Genomic DNA, 8,844 nt, shown 5'->3' with positions numbered 1-8,844 from the left:
CCAGCCCAGCCCCGGAAGACCCAGAAGCCGGGCAATGTGAGCTCAGCATCCAGCTTGACTGTGTGGAGGGAGGGAAGGGAAGGGGCCTCGGGCTGAAGTCCGCAGCAAGGGACCCTGGGCTCACAGTGACATGAGCCTAGCGTCCGGCCGAAGGAGGGGAGGGGAAGGGCCTCGGGCCAGAGGCCGCACCCTGGCCGGGCGGAGGGAGGGGAAAGGAGGGACCTCGGGCTGGAGTTCACAGTGAGGAACGCTGGGGTTGCAGTGACACGAGCCCAACATCTGTTCACCTGCCGGGTGGAGGAAAGGGAGGGCAGGGGTCTTGAGCCAGAGTCTGCAGGGAGGAAAGCTGGGCTTGCAGAGTCCACCTCCAGGGATGTCCAGCGTCCATGCCCCAGCTAGGTGGAGGGAGGGAAGGGGAGGGGCCTCAGGCTGGAATCTGAGGTGAGGAAAGCTCTCTGGGCTCGCAGAGTCCGCCTCCAGGATGCCCAGCATCCGCGCCCCAGCCAGTGGAGGGAGGGAAGGGGAGGGGCTTTGGGCTGGAGTCTGCAGCAAGGAACGCTGGGCTTATAGTGACGGGGAGTCAGCAGCAAGAGCCCCTGGGCTCACAGTGACATGAGCCTAGCGCCCGGCCGAAGGAGGGGAGGGGAAGGGCCTCGAGCCAGAGTCCGCGCCCTGGCCAGGTGGAGGGAGGGGAAAGGAGGGACCTCGGCTGGAGTTCACAGTGAGGAACGCTGGTGTTGCAGTGACAGGAGCCCAACATCTGTTCACCTGCCGGGTGAAGGAAAGGGAGGGCAGGGGTTTTCGAGCATGATATGCAAATTAACCACCAACAAAGATGGCTGCTAATTTGCATACTACAGGCAGGACGGGACAGCGTGCTCTGCCAGCTCGCTGCCATCCAGGGCAGAAGACCCAGAAGCCGGGCTGCCTTGCTGCCCGGGACCCGATCCAGCCCCAGGCAGTGAGGCAGCCCGGCCCCGGAAGACCCAGAAGCCGGGCAATGTGAGCTCGGAGGGAGGAAAGGGGAAGGGCCTGGGGCTGAAGTCCGCAGCAAGAGACCCTGGGCTCACAGTGACATGAGCCTAGCGCCCGGCCGAAGGAGGGGAGGGGAAGGGCCTCGAGCCAGAGTCCGCGCCCTGGCCAGGTGGAGGGAGGGGAAAGGAGGGACCTCGGCTGGAGTTCACAGTGAGGAACGCTGGTGTTGCAGTGACAGGAGCCCAACATCTGTTCACCTGCCGGGTGAAGGAAAGGGAGGGCAGGGGTTTTCGGCCAGAGTCTGCAGGGAGGAAAGCTGGGCTTGCAGAGTCCACCTCCAGGGATGTCCAGCGTCCATGCCCCAGCTAGGTGGAGGGAGGGAAGGGGAGGGGCCTCAGGCTGGAATCTGAGGTGAGGAAAGCTCTCTGGGCTCGCAGAGTCCGCCTCCAGGATGCCCAGCATCCGCGCCCCAGCCAGTGGAGGGAGGGAAGGGGAGGGGCTTTGGGCTGGAGTCTGCAGCAAAGAACGCTGGGCTTATAGCGACGCGAGCCCAGTGTTTGCACTCTGGCTGGGTAAAGGAAAGGGAGGGCAGGGGCTTTGGGCGAGAGTCCACGGCGAGGAACGCTGTGCTCACTGTGATGCAAGCAACGTCCACTCCAAAGGAAGGGAGGGGAGGGGCCTTGGGCCGGAGTCCCTGGTAAGGGATGCTGGCATCATTGCAGGCCACGAATTTCATGCATTGGGCCTCTAGTATATAACAATTATAAATTATTTCCTTAAATATTTCTGATGGGAGGAGATTCCTCTAGTCATTTTCCAGGGGTACAAACAAGGCTCACATACTGTTAGTTCCTCTGTATTCACTTGTAATCATTTGCTGCATCATTTCCTCCTATGACATGTCCCTTTGCCATTCCCATTCCTTTCAAATGAGCAGTTGCTTTCCTCCTATGACATGTCCCTTTGCCATTCCCACTCCTTTCAAATGAGTAGTTGCCAAGTTTTTTTTGTTTTGTTTTGTTTTACCACTTAGCACTTGTTTGTTTGTTTGTTTGTTTGTTTGTTTTACCACTTAGCATTTGTGATCCATGGATCTCAAACACTTTTTTAAAAAACTTTTAGTTTCATATAAATTATATCTGTAATATATAATTTATGTTGTATATATTTTACTACAATATGTAACTTTATTGTAGTAAAATATATACAACATAAAATTACTGTTTTCACACATTGTTATTGTATACTAGTGGATCGGTGCATGAAATTCATGCACGGGGAGTGGTCCCTCAGCCCAGCCTGTACCCTCTCCAATCTGGGACCCCTCAGGGATCAGGCCTAAATTGGCAGTCAGACATCTCTCCCACAATCTGGAACCACTGGTTCCTAACTGTTCACCTGCCTGCCTGCCTGATCACCCCTAAACACTCTGCCAGCTGGCCTGATCGCCCCCAATTGCCGCCCCCTGCCAGCCTGCTCACCCCTTACTGTCCCTCCATGCTGGCCTGATCGCCCCTAACTGCCTCTGTCTTGACCCTGCCACCATGGCTTTGTCCGGAAGGAATCCCAGAAGGTCTAATGGTCTAATTAGCACATTACCTTTTATTAGTATAGATTTTACTGGCATAATTACATTCACATGTTGTGAGACCATCACCACTATCCTTATCCAGAACATTTTCATTATCTCAAATAGAAGCTCTATATCCATTAAACAATTACTCCCATTCCCCCTCTCTGGACATTTCCACTCTATTTTATGTTCAAACCATTTTTGGGGGGGTTATAGTAGTGCCGTCTTTTCCATGAGGGATACATTCCAAGACGCCCAGTGGATGTGTGAAACCACAGATATTACAGAGCCCTATACAAGTGTATATACTGTTTTTTCCATACATAGGTTTAATTTATAAATTAGGCACAGTAAAAAAATTAGCAACAATAACTGATAACAAAATAGTACAATTATTATAATATGAAGTAATAAAACTTGTGAATGTGGTCTCTCTTTTACTCTTCCTTATAACCCATCTGATAACCTAGATGGCTACCATGTCACTGATGGGAGGGGAGTGTATACAGAGTGGAGACTCTGACAAAGGGATGGCTTACACCTAGGGTGGGACCAAGTGAGCGGCACAAGATTTCATCACACTGCACAGGATGCTATGCATTTCAAAACGTATGAACTGTTGCTCTGGCCAAGTAGCTCTGTTAGTTAGAGCATCATCTCTATATGCCAAGGATCTGGGTTTGATTCCTGGTCAGGGCACATATGAGAAACAACCAATGAATGCATAAATGGGTGGAACAGCAAATTGATGTGTCTCTCTCTCTCTCTCAAATCAATAAATAAAAATAAAAACTGTTTATTTCTGGAATTTTCCACTTAATTATTTTGGCTGCAGTTGACTCTGGGTAACTAAAACTGTGGAAAGCCAAGCAACAGATAAGGGGGGAGGGCCTGCTGTGTTTACTTGATGGGAAAAAAGGGCAGCCAGGCACCAGGCCTGGGAAAGAACATGGTGCCGTGGCCCTTGTCCTTAGACCCTGTTTTCCTTACATGCTCCTTTTCCAGGACCCCCTGCTCAGAAAGCTGTCTTGGTGCTGCCCTCTGCCTGCCCTGGAATAAGACTAGAATGTTCCACTCATGCCCGTGTCTCCTAGGCCACTCCCTCTCCTCTGGACCTCTTTCCACTGCCACTCAAATTTCCATTTTGTTGACAGAAGATGAGAATGAAATAACTCTCCCCACAGTGTGGAAAGCGTGCTACTTGAGCGGATGAGCACCTACCTAAAGCACACAAATCATCCAGGTGATACCGTTGTAATTAACTAGTGATTAGTAACAGGAAAAGAGCAAAGGGAAGGCCAAGTATGATAGGCATGTCATTTGGGCAGCTTTGCCAGGTAGCTCCAGCTTTACACTCCCCGGGAGCCACTAGTCAATTCCCTGCAGATGCAAGGGAGTGGACAGGGAGGAGAATAGAGGCATGCCCAGTAAAGTTGGGGAGATGTCTAGAAAGTGCTTGGTCAAAATGGCCGTGGCCACTGCAAAGGCTCAAAATTTGGGATATTTAATCCCCTAAACAAACGAAGCTGCTCTCTTGCGCCCTTGGTTCCCCTTGGCATGTTGTGCTTAACTGCTGGCTGGTGAGTCTCTGTCGCTCCTGCTTCCTGGCATTTGCTCATAAGGCCCAGGGCCATGGAGAAGCCCACAGCCATGGACTGCAACGATCCAGATTCTGAGCTGGACCTGGCTGCAACATGGAATGGACACCCTGGACACTGGCTTTGCCTTTAGCTTTACTGAAACCCCAACTACATTTCTTCTCTCTTGTGGTCCAGTGGTCCCTACATTTCTTCCAGAATGTGGCTTTGGAAACCCAGGGGTGTAATTCCACACAAAGAAAAATCACTCAGTCTCCTGTGCGAGTCTAGAAAATTCTTTTTCTCAAGATATCATAAGGACTCATGCACCCAGTCGAGAAGGAGATACCCCAGTTTCCAGGATAACAGAATGGCGACCCAGGTGGAACAAGAACAGAGAGGATTGAAGCAAGAAAAGCATTTCTCCTGTGGTCCCTCCCACTCATTGACTCCAAGCCAACTCCGGGAGGGTACAACAGCAGAAGAAATAGAAGCTGACCGGGACCCTGGTGAGAAATGAAATGTAACTTCCCAATTCTGGGAATTCTATAATTTGTCTCTTTCTCTCTCCCCCAGTCTAATTCCTGTATGTGCAATTCGCTTCCCTTTTTCTGCCTTTCACCACCTCTTACCCTGCTGCTGCTGCTGCTGTTTCAGACCCAGAACCGGTTTTGTGGGTGTGGAGCACCTAGGCACAACCGCTGAGGCTGCCTGGGTCCCAGCAAATGGCAGCACCAGGACCTGCGCCCCTCAGCACCATTGCCACAACACAGGGCGCAGAGAAGGTGTGCACATACTGAGGCCAATTTCATGGGCTTCTTGGGAAGCACCCAGGCACACAGCCTGCTTTGCTGGCACCTGGCCTCCACTCTGAAAGCTTGTTTGCAATGGCACTGGAGCCACAGCCCACATATTGGAGGTGCTAAGCCCTGGCCCCCGGAGGGGGAGGGGGCATGGGGATGGGTGCCAGCTGAGGCTCCTGCCAACGACACAGAGTTCTACCTCCTGGTCCCTGGCCCCTGAGAGTTCCCTGGTCAAGGTGTCAGCTGCTGCATCCCCTTCCCCTGTGGTGTCCAAGAGGGCCACAGCTCGGTCCCCGCCTTCTCTCCTGGCGGTGACCTCATTCAGATTCCCCTGCCCCAAATGCTGCCTAGGAATTGTCCCCTTCTCCCACAGCACCGCAGGCTCAGGGTATGACTCACAGCTGAGAAGCCTGTGGCACGGACCTCACAGCGTCATCCACCTCTCCATCCCCACAGCAGCATGCCCCACCACCTCAGGGTCACCCATGCCCTCAGACTATTGCTTCCCTAGCAGAGGGAGCACCTGCCTCTGTGCACCCTTGTGGTTGGGCCCAGGAGGAGGGGTGGCCGCACAGAAAGCCAGGACACAAAGGAAGGACTGGGGAAAAAACAAAAAACAAAAAACTGCTGCAGATCGGTTTGACCTGATGCTTGGTACTAACACTATGTTTCTTTTGCAAACACAACTGTGATGTTTTAATTCCTACAAATGTTATTGCTTGTCATTAATGCTTCTTCCACAAGTATCATTAATAGACAAAAAATGCCTCAAATATACACATGCTCAGAAAAGGAAAGGTTTTTTGGTAGCTAATATTGGAAACGGACTGGAAACAGAATTTAAAACCAGGGCCCGAGGTCTTAAATTCCATTCAGCCAGGTTAACTGGAAATGCTTACCCTTTCTTACGGGAAGCCATCTTATACTGCCACACTTCTTAAGAGACTGAGGCTGTTAGAAATATAAGAGACAGCAACAGGTTGCTAGCTCAACTATTAGAGGCAAGTTAAAAAGGCCAGACTTTTTCTACCCAAGACAGAAAAGGAGAAAAGCCTCCAATTAAGTCAGAGGCCTTCAGAATCTTCCGTGTGGAGTAAAAGGCCCCCCATCCTGACAGTTGCATTATGATTGCAGGAAGGGCCTCTGTCCCAGGCATGGGAAGCGGCTTTGGGCTGAGGGTGAATGCAATTCCACAGTCAGTGGCCGTGGGACGCCATGGTGGTTAAGGCGTCATAGGTCCCTTGGAGTCTGGTCTATGAGAGGAAGCTAAGGTACATAGATGACAAACATGCCTCCCTCAGCTATTGAATCTTCTTCTTTTAGGAAATAAAAGAGGATGAAAGTTTTTTAGGTTTTTCTCCCCAAAATCAATAGTAATATGATTTCCATTCCTACTTTGGCAAGAAACTTTATTCTGGGTTTTTCAAAGAAAGGACTATCTGTCTCTTAAATACTAATGCCTGGTCTCCATGAACTCTTATCTGAGCCATCAGTTGGGATGCAGATTCTGAGAAATAGATCTTATCTGAGCCTAAGGTATCTAAGCCAATCACTTTAATTCAGTTCACCTGTGGTTTGCTAAGTCAGTGAACTTTACTGAATACCTGTCTCCATGAAAGTATGTCTCTTAACGTGTCAGTGTGTTTGCCTGTAAAGAAGCCTATGTTTATAAAAGTTATGGGATGTGTTTGCCAATCTTGGAAAAGCTAATTTGCTCACTTGTAGCTTTTTCTTCCTACCTTATCCCTCCAGAACTTGGCAATTCTTAATCAGGGAGTCATGGCAATATTTTTTTTTGCATAAATCCAATAAGATCAGTTCCTAATTAAGTAGTCTTATTAATCAAGACTTTGGAATGCCACGTCTAAGAGAGATTCCTGGACTCTGGATGTTACTAGAGATGCTTTAGAAATTGAGATTGACTCTGAAAGCTAATAAAAGTCAATCAAAAGGCACTTGAAAAAATGGCCTAATACCTTTCTTGGTCTCATGGTTATAGCAGTCTTCCAGGGAGGGAACAATGGTTGCTGTCCTAAAATATGACAAGAAAAGAAACTCAAGACACCATCGGGGGACTTCCAGAGCTTGAGGACTTGACCCAAGCCTACAGGTGTTCCAGGGAAACCCTGATCGCCACGGTGGCTTGGCTTCTCTGCCGTGAAGGCTGACTGACCACTGAAGGTCAACCTAAAGATTCCTTGTGAAAATATCCAGCAAAGCAAATTTGAAAGGGCCTGTATGATCAATTTGATTAATTGCTATTCTTACAATATTGCAGGAAGGACTGTCATTGTTACATAGATATTTCTATTTAATGAGATTTTTGTAATCTGCATTTTTCTCTTTAAAATGTAGTGTAACTGGAGGGTAGGAGTATGACTTTCTGACAGGAAGATATAAGTAAATATCACAATTACCAAGAAAAAAGTTTCAACCTATACCTGTGAACTTCTCCCTCCACCACTCACAATAGGGATTCCGATTCTTCACTACCCTACACCCTCAACATCTGAATCTATCAATGTTGCTGGTAGAAATGGCACTCCAAAGACACTGCCACAGAATTGGAAGTGTGAAGGTGTCCAAAGGCAGAAGAGAATAAAGTGAGACTGAGGCCGTACTATGGCCCCTCCTGCCATTTCTACTAGGCTCTGCCAAGTGGCTTCTAGAAGATTTAGAAGTTTGTCTGCCTCAGTGACCAAATACAAACATATCAAGACTTGAAGGGGACTCAGAAAAATCTGGGCCAGAAACAAGATAGCACTTAGGTCTGTGGTTTCAAGGTCAGGACAAGAGCAGGCCCACTTCAGCAGAAAAGGTGGCATAGGGTCCAGGGCAGAGCTGAAGCCTCTTTTGTCTTGTGTAAGCCTCACCCACATAGTCCTTCATTCGTATTCATTTATTCAAGACATTTGGATTGAAGGCCTGTTCTACAAAAGCCACTGATCTTGGTTCTGGGAACACAAGAGTGACAAAATTTACAAAATCTCTTCCCTTATGGGAATTATATTCTAGTTGAGGAAGAAAAAGAGTAGAAAAATTAATAAGCAAATTATAGATAGTGATAAAAAAATAAAGTAGAATAGGAGAAATATATTGGGGAGCTATGTAATTTTAAATAAAATGAGAAGGGAAGGTGCTGGGCAAGGGAATGGGAAATGTTAGAGACAGAATGTTTTAGTTTTTTTTTTTTTTCCCTCTCATCCTGCTACTCAAACTGGGGGCAAAGTAGAGTGGAGGGCTCAAGCCACAGGTCAGAACATGTAGGATAAATAAATTGACTTCTAGTTGGTAGATTTGTGTATAGTGTGATTAAATTGGCTTCTTAAAGATGTGTGTGTGTGTGTGTGTGTGTGTGTGTGTAAAAGACTGACAGTATGTATTACAAACTCTTAATGTTTGTTATCTCTAGGGATCATGGTGAATTTATTGTTATTGTAGATTTCTTCCTTTTCCAGATTTTCTACAATCAACATAACCTATTTTAGTCAAGATGGGAATGACCTCAAACATTGAATGCTGTTTACAAAGAAAAGAAAAAAAAAATAAAGTCACTGTCCTTTGTCATCCTATCTAATAATAGACAAACATGGTAATTAATCGTACCTCTGACATGCTTCCCATTGGCTAATCAGCAGGATATGCAAATTAATTGCCAACAAAGATGGCGGCTGGCAGCCAGGCAGCTGAAGTGAACATAAGGCTTGCTTGCTCTAGTGAAGGAGGAAGCTAACGTTCCCCGCCTGCCTCGCCCTGCTCTAAGCTACACTCTAAGCAACTAAGTTGCAATTATAGAAGCTAAAAGCTCCAGATACCTGCTTTCAGCCAGCTTCAGCCTCAGAGCTTAGAGCGGCAGTGATGGCAACAACGTTTCAATTATAGAAACTAAACAAACCCAGATACCTGCTTTCCGCCA

Source organism: Myotis davidii, unplaced genomic scaffold (assembly GCF_000327345.1).
Source record: "Myotis davidii unplaced genomic scaffold, ASM32734v1 scaffold1063, whole genome shotgun sequence".
In the NCBI taxonomy this organism is placed as follows: domain Eukaryota; kingdom Metazoa; phylum Chordata; class Mammalia; order Chiroptera; family Vespertilionidae; genus Myotis; species Myotis davidii.
Note: the sequence above shows the minus strand (reverse complement) of the source record.